This window comes from Carex rostrata, chromosome 16 (genome assembly GCF_964058835.1).
Source record: "Carex rostrata chromosome 16, lpCarRost1.2, whole genome shotgun sequence".
In the NCBI taxonomy this organism is placed as follows: Eukaryota; Viridiplantae; Streptophyta; class Magnoliopsida; order Poales; family Cyperaceae; genus Carex; species Carex rostrata.
In genome coordinates this window covers 6,855,001-6,868,826 of record NC_135933.1, presented here as the reverse complement: position 1 = coordinate 6,868,826, position 13,826 = coordinate 6,855,001, and positions in this window count along the sequence as shown.

Genomic DNA, 13,826 nt, shown 5'->3' with positions numbered 1-13,826 from the left:
AATTATGACAACTCTAATAAAAGCATAATATTTTGCATCACCCTAAAAGTATCATGGCTACCTTCTATAATTTTTTTACTCAATATACGTAGCAAGAAATATAAATATCGATAAGGAGATTGAATTGGTATTATAATCCACCTACTTAAAAAAACAGAAAGTTGGTACCTACAGTTTCAAATTGTTGCATCGAAAAGTTATCTAAACAAATGCTGCATACAAACACAAAGGAGCCATTGTAAGATCATATATGACTGAGAGGTACCGATTTCAAAAGGCTGCAAATGTTTATGGTTGCAATAAGGGAAATTACCCAAAATTTTAATTTATATCCCAAAAAAAAATACCCATGTTTTCGGGACACTTTGAAAACTATTCAATCCGGTAAAATTTTTACCAGTTAGAAGCCTACATTCTGTCAAAAATAATAGCAGTCCAATACCATTTAAAACCTGCAAAAAAATTTGCGATTTGAGAAATAGGTTTTGTCCCAAAATCGACATTTTTTACAAGTTCCGGAATTGAGTTGAAACAAGACCCGAAACAACTGTGCATAAAAGTTGGTAGTTTGGCCAAAGTCGAAACAGCCTGTTCCTGGATGAAACTGAGGCAGAAAGTAGTTTTTTGAGCCATACTAATTATGATTGTGTGAAAATCGTGAGGAAAACTTCTACAGATCCAACAGATAAATCCTATGGTACATCTCAGAGTCCTGTTTATTTTTGTTTTTAGAGTTTATGCTGTAGACTTTCCGATTTATTTTTGTTGTTAAGTACTTCTTTTTTTACGTTGGTTAAAATAGATAAATCAAAACATACAAAATAAACGATAAATCCTACAGATAGATCATACAGCACATCTCAAACAGATAAATCCTCGCAGTCATGGCCGTCCTCTTGTCAAATCCGCAGAAGTAACAAAACTAAATAACAAACTTAACAAACTAAATAACAAAAAATAAACACGACTTTGAGATGTACTCTAGGATTTATCTGTTGGATCTCTAGAAGTTTTTCCCATGATTTTTACTTGGCCAAAATTAGTATGGTTCAAAAAACTGTTTTCTGTCTCAGTTTCGGCCTCTATTTTGTCAATGAACAGGTTGTTTCGGGTCTGACTGAACTATCCACTTTTCTGCACAGCTGTTTCGGGTCCTGTTTCGGCTCTGGCTCAAAACCTGAAAAAATTTGTGGGTTTTGGGACAACCTGTAAAATTTTTACAGGTTTCTCAAACCGCAATTTTTTTTGCAAGTTTCAAATGGCTGGCATTGTACCGATATTAATTTTGGCGGAAAGTAGGCCTCTAACCATAAATATTTTACTGGTTTGGATAGTTTTCGAAATGTCCTCCAAAAGTGAGTAGTTTTTTTATTTTTTTAATATTAATAAAAATTTCGGAGAAATAACTCTATTGTGATTTCAAAGAATCACATGCAATTTCAAATCCACTCATTTATTTCTCTTCGTGTACAAATTTTGAAAAATAGATAGTAATTTTGCACGAGTCTCAAAATATATGAATAGATGGATTTGAAATTGCAGAATCCTTGTGATTCCAAATTGAGAGCGTGTTCGGATGTCACGGGATTACAGAATGGGAATAGGAATGAGAATTAACTTTTGAAAAAGTGGGAACTCACGGGTACAGAATGTACGAAATTAATTATGAGAATATGAGAAAATGAATGTTCGTTTGTATCGTGGGATTAATTGTGGGAAATCTTTATTTATTTTAAAAAATATATATTTATTTAATTATTTTAGTTATAAATAATTTTTTATTTAATTATTGTTTATGAATAGTATAGGATCCTGTTCTGTATTTATTTTAATCAATTAAGTTAAAGTTAGCTTAATATAAAAAAATAATTAAATATAAAATTAAAATATATAATTAAAAACATTTATAAACACTTAAAAAAACAAACATTTAAATTATGTAATTACAAAAATTAGAAAACAAGAAAATATTTAAAATATGTAATTAAAAACATTTACAAAAAAATAAACTATTAAAAACATTTACTTATTACTTATTATTTTACAAAAGGAAGGATTAGGAATTTATGATTCTTTCTTTTCAGCTGAGAAACGAAAAACCTTAGAAAATTTGTTGGGCCCCGTCGGCTATCTGGAAATGAAGTTATTAATCCATTATGTTTTTAGGCTTTTAACATATGTAATATTTTTTTTGGGAGCCCTTTTGGGCTTTGGGGCCCAGGGCCAGGGCCGGCCCAGTCGCGTGCGCTCTCTCTCCCTCTATATATATATATAAGGATCGAAACCTCGTATAGCTTCAACTCGTGATATTCAAAACAATCAAGCTATAAAGGAGTTCTATTTAATGATTTTATTAAATATGCACATCTTATTTTTTTGTCCAATATTTGATCGACATAAAACATTGATATATTTTATTGCTAGAAAAAATGATGTTATATACACTATTTTTTTTTAATAACTTCATAAATATAAAAATAAGATATTATATATTTTTTAGGTCTCTTTTAGAAGAAACAAATTCAAAATTTTGTCTCGGTGAGAGAAAAGACTTCACTTGGGTTACAATTCGGTTCGATCGAAAGCACAGTGGTCATTAAATTGTATGACCTGATTTATATAGGGAAAGAAAATTGTATAGACCACAAAATATCGTCATCATGGGCTGAATTCTCTGGGCCCAAAATGTTGGCCTGGGCTCTTATAATCATTTTGTTCTCTTTAAATTTATGTTTTACTTTAATATGGTTTGAGTTGAAATTAATAGGAAAAATTGGTTATTTGTCACTCCAAAACTTTAAAATTTGAAAAATACCACTCCTAAATTAGAAATAATTCTAGTGCCACTCTAAACTTAGTTAGTTTTTAATTTTGTTACTCCAAATAATTAATGAGTAAAATACCCTCCTCATCTCTTTTCCTTCTATCCTTCTTTGATCGGTTTAATCATGAGTTGTAATTAGATCATATAAAATAAATGATTGGCACGGAAATATTTTCTAATTGAAAGCTGACATGGAAAAAGCTCCACTCTTGGCATGCTGAGTGGAGCTTTGCGGCTTCTTCTTTGGAGAAAGCTGGATCTATCAATTTTGCTAAATCTATGACAGGTAATTCAATGTGGTTTATAGGAGCGATTGGATCAAGCTTGGTTTCAGGTCTGACATATCTTTCAAGGATTGGAGTTGATAGATCAAGTGATGCAGCAAGAGGTTGCACGTTTGAAACCGAGAGGTTGACACCTGTGCACTGAGAGTGCACTTCACCTGTTGCCATCTGATACGTATATACTTTGTTGCAGGAGAGGATGTTTCCTTTGTTGCAGGAGTAATATTAATTGAAGAATTAATGAACTAAGGGATGAGGTAATTCAAAGAAAGATAGAGGGAAAAGAGATGGGAGGGTATTTTTAGTCATTAATTATTTGAAGTGGTAAAATTAAAAATTAACTAAGTTTAGAGTGGTATTATGATGATTTCTAATTTTGAGGTGACATTTTTTCAAATTTTAAGATTTTGGAGTGGCAAATAACCAAATTTCTCCAATTAATAAAGCAAGTCTACCAAGGAGCAAAATGGTGGAAATAATGTTGTCTACATATACAAAAATAATGTAGCTGTGTCTTCAAATTAGGGATGGAATTTAGTTTGTGTCATGCCGTGACTAGTCGTGTTGTGGCTTGAATCACGTATTGCTGTTGTCGTGATCAAATCAGGTTTCTATGTCCATAATCACAGTATGTAGATAATCATAACATGTTAGTTACACCGTGATGTGATCGTGTGCCCTAAATAGTCAGATTTGGTCAAGTTAGTTACATATCACGTTCATTTATGTTTAATTTTTATTTTCGAACTAAATTTGTTCAAGGAAAGAACAGAAAATGTTAAAAAGATGGAAAAGTTATAAAAAAATAATAATATTAAGCATAATCATGTGACCACGTATACTCCTCATGATCAAGTCGATTCAAAGACCGGGTCATTTTTCTCGGAGGATTATCATTACATGCGAATGAACACGACACGTGCCATGTGACAGGCTGTGGAAACAACTGAAAAATTAATAACAGTCACCTCCAACGTGTAATGGAGCCTATGTGCTATATATGCATCTAAATCGCACTTGTTCTTATAACACAATCTTTTCTTTGCTACCTGTACACTTCATGTCTGTCATCAAACTGCTGGAATGGATCCTATATTCCTATGTGAGACAGACAAAATCAGGCGCTGCTTCCTATGGCATGGTGTAACAAATTAAACAACAAAAGAAACTGAACTCTTGCAAATTGGAAGCTCGTATGCGTCCCAAAAAGGGTGGCCCTCAAGTCAGAATCGAGATCCAAACTTTGAACCCTGAAGGCTCCGCCACGGATGAAAATCGTTGGTTGGTTGGCAATTCGAAACAAGATCTTGACGCAGGATACTCTTCAGAAATGGGAATGGTCGATCGAGCATGAGCATGTGCTCATGTAAATCAGAGGCAGAGACGGTCCAACACTTATTCCAAGATTGCGCTTACACTATGCAGGTTTACAACACACTAAGGACGTACATACCATCTCACGACCGGCCAACAAAACCAGCAATCGACGTAACAGACAGCGCCAAGGTTGGCGTACTTACAGCTGAACAAAGAGCAACTATATATGTTGATTATGCAGTTCATAGTTTGGAGAGAACAATATTGCGCACAAATTTTCATAAATACCAGCAAGGAGCCTGACGACCGGCTGGAGGACATTCTGTGGCAACTGCAATTCTTTGTGGGACTCAGAGCATTGATCACACGGCTAGTCACAGTGACAAGGATCACAATTTGAATTCCACTTTTCACTTTTGATTTTTGCTCACTTTAAAACATTGTTTTTGTTTTCAGCTCAACTGTTCTGAGCATTCTTTGTTTTCTTTTTCATAGTTATAGTTACAACTATAATGTAATAACACAACTATATATCATTATGAAATACGGAGCATGACCCCATATTTTTCCTCAAAAATAATAATCTAAATTGCACTTGTAGGACTTGAATAAAACGAGAAGAGCTGTTGTAAACATAATCTAAGCTTCAAATTGGACGCGACTATATACTGGAAATAAGTATATCATAAATTTTGAAAAATGCTCAGCATCAAGTCATATGTATTATAATTTATAAACCAAAAATGATAATTTAAATAAAATTAAGGGCTATATTTGATGAAAAATATTGGAAAAAGAAACAAATCAAACCAAATGGGCAACTAATCTTGTTAGTTTTAATGCCATAAAATACACTGAATGGAAGTTAAAAATAATTTGATCATTAATTTAATATAAATCTAAAATAGTCATTATACATTGTACAATAAGGCTATCCTTTTCAACAATAAAAAAAAAATTCAAAGAATATAAAAATTGATTTAGAGTATATATTTTGATGTATTGATCATGTCAATGCTCAAGTTATCTATTTGAATAACAAAAAAAAAAAGGATGAGATTTAGACTAACCAACATAAATGCTAGAATATATAACTTTGCCATCAATATATAGCTTGATAGCACGACTCTTTTCATAAACTTGTAGGCTATTCTAAACTCTAAAGCAAAAGACTAAAAAGAAATGGTCAGGTGGTTAATTTTAGACCACTAGCTATTGCTCATCACAGATCTATGCTTTGGAGTCGTGAGTTATATTTAGTAAATATCTATTAAATCAATAGTATGTACACATATCTAAGTTATGTAATAAAAAAAGAGAATATACTCAGAAAAGGGAGAAAATAAATGACATTGTAGCTTCTACCAAATGTATACAAAGCACTTATATACACACCAACAAGTAGAATACCTTCTTTGGAAAAGGAAATTAAAAATCCTTGCATGCCCCTTCTTTTATCTTATTGAAGATTTCATCCCCAAGAATAACACATAGTGATGTAACAGCCATGATCCATTTTCCATATAATTTCATTGATGCTCATAAAAATTTTCAAACCTAGCCGAACTACATAATGCATGGATGATCCTAAAATCCAAACTATTACAATCCTTAAAGCTATCCAAAAGGGGAAAAGATCAAAATTAATACTCCCAAAAACCATTTGCTATGTGCTGAGATTCACACAGAGCCGAGAAATTATCCAAAAGAGGCGAGGTAAAAGCCTCTTCAGCCAACTCAACTGTTTGATCAGCCATACCTTTGCTGTTAATCACAACCCCTACCTTTTGATCCGGAGCCAGATCTCGTATCGGTTCATCCTCTGTGTTGATCGTATCGGTAACTGACGTATCACCATATTGATCAACCATTGTATCAGCGATATTCGAATCCCGGCCAGTGAGCTCTTGAACGACGGCTCGGAACTGTGCAGCTGTTGCAGTGAGCTTTACAGGATTTGAAATATAAACCACCTTAAGTGGTTTCTTCTTTGTCTTAGTTCTTTTGGGGCTATTTCGGTTGATGTTTTGTTTCTCCATCTACAATGGATAATTATGGGAAGGAAGAGAAGGTGAGTAGAACGAGTTGGTTTCAGTAGTTGCGTACCTTAATTTACGGAAATGAGGAACATGTGTGATTTTTTTATAAGATTAGGATGGTATTGATATTTGTGCTGTGCCAAGGCCAATGGTTGAAGTCAATTGCGGTTGGAAAATTGGTAGAATTTGATTGGAGAGGAGTTAAGAGACAGAAAGTGAGAGTTTGGATTACAGTTTGGATCTACTGTGTCTAGGTGTCGGTAGATATTTTATACAACATTGTTTGTTAGGTGATGCCAAATTAATATCAGCAAACTATAATTATTTTTGTAAAAGGATAATTAAATTAAGTTAACAGAAAGCTACAAATTTAAGCATCCATTTTGTTGGGTGATAACATCATGATATTAAAATATATATATATAATGAAACTTAGCTATGGCGTATTGTTATTTAATATAATATTTGTAGAAATATGTATTAACATGAAAGAAGTGTTAGCTGGATCTTTCAATTAAGTAGAGATAAGATAAACTAAGAACACCTTTCTTCTAGAAACTCTCTACTATGGATGGAATAAAGAAAATATTAGATTACACATCTTCAAACTTGACACATGTCATTAGCAATTGACTAAATATCATTATATATAAAATTTAATGTATTTCCATGCCTACAAGCAAAGGTCGGAAAGTAAACAGAGTACTATGACCAAAAATAGCCTAGATCAAAGGTTAATAGTAAGCCCTCTTTAAGATTTTGGATTTATTACATTCGTTATTAAATTGATAATCTAATTGCGTGGTTGTCATAATACAGTAACCCACTGTGCACACAGTATGCCACAGTTTTTTATTAAATATCTATAAACAAAAAATCGACATGATGATGTGGGCATTGGGGTCCCTGCTGATGTCAGCCACGAGATAATCCACAGAACTCGTTATCTGCGCAAGAAAAATAAAGAGGTATTGGTTCTTTTACCACATGTTTTAGGTAACTTTTTACAACCCTCTTTACCGGCCAATATTTACTTAGAAAAAGGAAGCTCATCCTTTTGGGTAATAAATAAGGAAATAAATCTGCTGCGATTCTCAAAAGAATCACAGGGCCTACCTTTCCAAATCCACCCCTCTATTTTTTTAAATGCACAAATCTCAAAATCTGTCGTTTTATATACACAAATCTCAAAACAAATGAATGGATAGATTTGAAAAAGCAGGGTCCTGTGATTCTAAAGAATCACGGCAGATTTGTTTCCAATAAATAAATAAAGAGAGGGTTCAAATGCCTCCATTTTTTGTGCCTCCACCATGCCTTCATTTTTTAAAACTTTAATAACTCAAAATTTAAAACTTAAAAGTTAAAATAAAACCGTTAGATGTGATCTATGTTATTTTCTCTATGTGCTCATAAAAAATTATCACATTTCAATTTTGTTTTAATGTGAATCAATAAGTTCAAAAATCAACGTCTAGAAATCATCCATATTAATGCATTTTTTACAAGCTCTTGATGACAATCAAAATAAAATTAAAATGTCATAATTTTTTACACATGCATAAATAAAATGACGTAGATCATATCCAACGGTTTTATTTTGACTTTTAAGTTTTAAAATTTGAGTTATTAAAGTTTTAAAAAATGGAGGCATTTGAACCCTCCTCATAAATAAATTTGGAGATTCATATTAGTTTTTTTGGATAGTTATTTTTAAGTAAAGGTTGAAGGTCTAATTTATTTATCTATTTAATATTCATAATGAATTTTTTTATCAGGATCATGAACCATCAACGTCCTATATATAGGACATTGCATTTATCATTAGATCAAAGACATGTTCTCTTTATTGAATAGTTATAATTCAATCACATAGCTTTCAGATAAAATGGAAAAGCTATTTTAATCTTTGAAATAAATAAAGAAAATTGCCTTGTTCTACTTCTTAATTATCACAATCCAATAAATTTGATTTGTTATTAAAAATAGATTTAAGTATTTATCTTTTTATTGTCTTTGTTTAATCGAATGATTGGAATCATATTAAAAAATACATTTAAGTATTTATCTTTTTATTTTATATGTTTAATCGAATGATTAAATAATTTTTTATACTAAAGTTGCCCTGGATTTCTAAAAATATATCTTTGAATTTTTTTTTAATGAGACAATTTATGCTAAAAATTTAGACAAAAATAAATATATTTTCTGAAACGTTGAAGACACATATTATGTTAAACAACACGATTAATTAAAATATTTTGCCCTAAGAGTTACATTACACTCAAGATATATCAAACATGTCCGTTTTAAATAAGAGAGGTAAGCATGAGTCATCCAATCAAAATAAATAAAAAGAGAGAACTAAATCGGTCGTATGAAAACATAGTGATGTGTCATGGATAAAAAATTTAGAGGCTTAACACTTTAAGGAGTATAAATTTTTTTTGTATTAAAAATTAACGCGTACTAGAGTAAAATTTTAAATTAATAGTCTCAAAAAACTCGAAGAGGGTTGCTCGGCAACCTTCCTTAAGAGGGTGGAGATTAAAAATTTAATCCATACCAAGGAACACTTGTTCGGTATGATACTTGGATTAAGAATGATGACTTAGCACAAGTAAAATATATTGTAGTATGTAAGAGCATCTACATCCCTGAAACTCTTTGAGTTTCTAATCTGATGTGACAGTTTCTAAACCAGTTTCAGGGATGCAGATGAGTTTCTTATTTAGCAACTTTGCTTCAAAGTTTCTTAATAAGAAACCGTTTATAAACTCTGACGTGGCCAAATAATTCGCTGAAATTCTTTTCTCTTGTAATTTATTTGCTGATGTGGCAATTAAGAAACTCTAATTTTGAGTTTCAGGAATGTGAGGGTTTATAAACTTTCATAAATAAAGTTTCTAAAAATTAGTTAACAGTTATTTAGAAACTCCAAGAATTTCAGGGATGTAGATGCTCTAAAGACTTAAATATTCTCTTTAACATTTTTATTGACCTCTAATATAATTATCATTTCCAACATATTACAAGCGTTTTACTGCAAATAATTAAAAGTACCTAAAGTTAATAATTATAAAGATGATGATAAAAATAATTCATACAATTAAAAAGTACAATAATAATAAATCAATATGATACTAAAAAAGTTCATACAATAATTAAATTACAACAGCTTATTTCCATGTTTTCGACGCAAAATTAGAATTATAGCAGCTTAGTTCATACAATTAATTGTGACTTAATAACTTTGAGCCATCTAAGAAAAGAAAACATAAAACAAAAATAAAACTTTTAAAAAAAAAAAAAACTACAAAAGAAACAACATACCAGCAACACAAATAGAGTGGTACCGACTGGTACCAGCTGTACTCAGAAAGTTAAAGGGGTTCAATATTTGAGATGGTACGTACCAGAGATGGTAGATCAATATTTTTAATATCTAGCAAGGTTATATGGCCAGATACAAAAGATGAATTGAGCTGAGCAGGGTAAAAAAAAATGTGGACCTGATAATTATGACAAGTTTATATGACTGTCTTAATGACCAAAAGAAAATTCAGTTAATTGTTAATCACGAACTTCATAATATGGAGAGAGCAGTGTGCGAAAAAAAAAAATTACTGACTAAAAGAAGTCGCACCAAAATCTGATGAAAGAAGTGCTCATACAGTGAAAATACTTGAATTAGATTAGACTTAATTTTCTAGGTTACTCTGTTTTTTATTTTTTTACCAGCTTTCTTTTAATTTAGTTTTTAAAGTTTTTGTTGTTGTTTATCCCTTTCAGTTTCTCTTTACATGGCCTCATTTCCTTTGAGCAATTAGTTATTTTTTAAATCCAGTTTTTAACGATATGCGATCAGAAAATACACAAAAAAAAGGGAGAAATACCCTTAAAATGGATCTCAAACGGAAGAACACCTCGATACAAAGTTCTTGGTGGTGTTCAATTTTTTTTAGTTTTGCTTGAAAATTGCGGATCTAAGCTAGAGATGGAGATGCATTTGCAGCATTTCTATTGTTCTTGCCTTGGATTGCGTGAAGGCAGATAAGAAAAAAAAATTATAAAATATACTAAAAAAATAGCAGCTCCTTAAGGAATAGGGGTAAAGGCGTCTAAAATATGGAAACATATCACCTGTCCTCCAGGGTGCAGGAAAATCCTGCTCCCAATCACTGCAGGTGGGACCGGTCACTGTTAAAGGGGGCCGGTCACTGTTACTTTTTAAAATAGGGGTCCATCAACAGTGACTCTGGAGGCAGAAATAGACGATTCGATCTCCTAAAATATTATCAAAAGTGATCCTAATGTGGTATACAAAGGAAGTGAAATTTTTAAGGAGAGGGGAAGGCCTCCTTAGTTAAGGAGGCCACTGATTTCAGCTAAGGAAAATTTGTTTGATAGACTTAGATGCTTAAGGAGCTCTAAAGATGTTTAAGTCAGGCTGCTGAACACGTACGAAGTTCTTCCAAATCGATTTATCCCTCTCATTTTCTCAACTGCTAACACATCCCAAAATCTCATCCATCTATTTAGGTAATTTATAACTCTAGACCATTACTTTTGTCATATTATTTTTTTATGAAACAATATATTTTGAAGGTCTTAATTTGTATCTTTAAAAAGTGTAATGATATACTAATTTGTAGTCATACATATTTAACGAAATATCTTGTTTAGGATGATTAATATTCCCATTAAATTCATTTAAAAAAATTGGATTGCATTTTTTTGATGGGAACATAAATAAGTATTTTATGGGTCAGATGGAAGTTGAGACGAGAGAATCCATTCTCCTCTATTTTTTTTCCTAGCAGCTAAGTGTTAGAATTAATTCTTCGTTAAAAGCCACAAAGATAAAAAAAAAAAAAAATTCAATCCGTTGTACTTCACTTGTTTTCTCAAGAAACTATGATTTTTGAGTGACTGTTTGCCAATTTTAATATTGTCGGTAAAATATGAATACAACTAATTCTTGATTAATTTTGTTTTATAATGAATAATTTATGTACATAAGCAAACTGTCCTGAACTCGTTTCTTTTTCTTGTACAGTTCTTCTCATCGATCAGCAATTAATAGTGGGACATTGAGAGATTGAGACTCGAAGCCTTTTTAAAAGAATAAGTGATTGGTTGTTATTGCACCATGTAGTGTGTATGTGTGTATATATATATGTATGCTAAGGGTATATTCAAGTCTATAGGTCTCTCACGAGATAAATAAGCCAAAATCTTTAATCTTTGTATTTCCATAACTGTAGGGATGCATGTATAATGTTAGTCACAAAGCTGTACAAGTTTCAGGAGCACGTAGTTTTACATAAGATCTCTACAATGATTTCGGTCAGACTCAGACTTACAGAGATCTCTTAAAAGAGAAAATCTAGAAGGGCCTGCGTGATAATTATAGAAATCCGCTACTATCTATCTTAAAGCTCGAAGCCTGGAATACCTTTTAACATTAATGCCAATAGAAAAGAGATAATATCAAAACTGTAAAAACTCATCCACTTAAAAAGAAAAAGACTATAAAAAAAATTATGAGACTATTCGTTGTGTACGATTAAAGACATGACAAGCACTGGAAGTGACTATTGAAATTAAAAGGACTCAGGTGGCGGGGTCTTTACACTTTTAATGTCAAATTCTCTGCATTTGGGAAACTATTTTATACGTAGCTATTCAAATTGAACACCTCGACTAGGGCTGTCAATAGTACGGATAGAGTAGAAACATATTTATAAATATTAAAAATTGATGTTATTTTATTTTATTTTTATTAGATAAAATTATCAGGTAACAAAATGGTAACGGTAAATAAAAAATAATAAAAAATATAATAATTAATTTATTATATTTTACAAATAGAATATTAGAAACCATTCATTTTACACATATGCAACCACATTACTAATAAACAAAAAATATGCAATCAGTTCCAACTAAATTTTTTATTTTTTTATAAAGCAAGAGAATTTAAAAAACACAAATATTTTTTCGAACAAATTCAATTATTTAACTAAATAATAAAACATGCAAATAAAAATAATATCTTTAATATTTTTCTTATAGCAAAAATACATCAGCAATTATTATTCAAACATTATTATATGAAATATCACGCAAATAAATTTTACCATCACTAATTATTGCTCAAATATTATTATATAATTTTATTTTATATAATTATCCTATAGGTAATGGATACAAAATAGCCTTTATCAGTATCCTCTGTCTAATGAAAAAAATCCTTATCCATACTCATACCTGATAAACTAACAAAAAGAAATCTTATCCATACCCGCCTTATCAAATATGGTACAGGCAGGATAAACGGTTAAAAGGATATATGAAATTATTCCTCAAATTTATTTTAAACAAAAATCTCGTACAAGCCAGAGGTCAGTGTAGAAAAACAAAATACCAAGTTTATTTTTAAAATTAAGATATGTTATGTTAAAACTTGTTTTAAAAACTATTATAACCAATTAACGATTATAAGAATACCAAAAATAAAAGTAAAATATTTTATTTAAAATTTTAGATAGGTTGTGCATTAACTTTAATAAAATTTGAAAATCTATTGATTACTATTCAAAAGTTAAAAGAGAAGAACAGTTTAAATTTGAAACAACATTTATCAAATATGAGAAGCATATTTACAATTTTATTTTTAATTTTTAATTATTACTTATACCCGTTATGGTTACCTTTACAAGTAAAAAAAAAAATTCATGATTTTTTTAGAAAGGCTCGTAATATATTTCAGTGTCATTGTCTTGCCAATGTTTACTAATTACTAATATTAACTTTTGTGGACGCACGTGTAAATTCTTTGAATAATATATATTTTTTTGAGGAGAGTTCAAATGCACCCAAATTTTTGTGCACCCAAATGCACCCTATCCTTTTTCTCTGTTTGCAAAGTCTGAATAGTAAATCCGAACCGTTAGATGCGATCTATATATTAAGATGTGCTTGGAGACCAAATTTTACATTTTTTGAAATTTTTTTACTATTTATTAAGCCACTTTGAAAATCGTTGATCCAATGCTCCAGAAAATGTAAAATCAGCGATTTTCAAAATGGCTTAATAAATAGTAAAAAAATTCCCAAAAATGTAAAATTTGGTCTCCAAGCACATCTTAATATATAGATCACATCTAACGGTTCGGATTGACTATTCGGACTTTGAAAACAGAGAAAAAGAATTTGAAAGATAGGGTGCATTTGGGTGCACAAAAATTTGGATGCATTTGAACCCTCCTCTTTTTGTTTTGAGTAAAAGTTAGAAGTTAAGCCATCCAACTATTTAATACTCTTGTTATTATAACAAATGATTTCCTTTATTCAGGT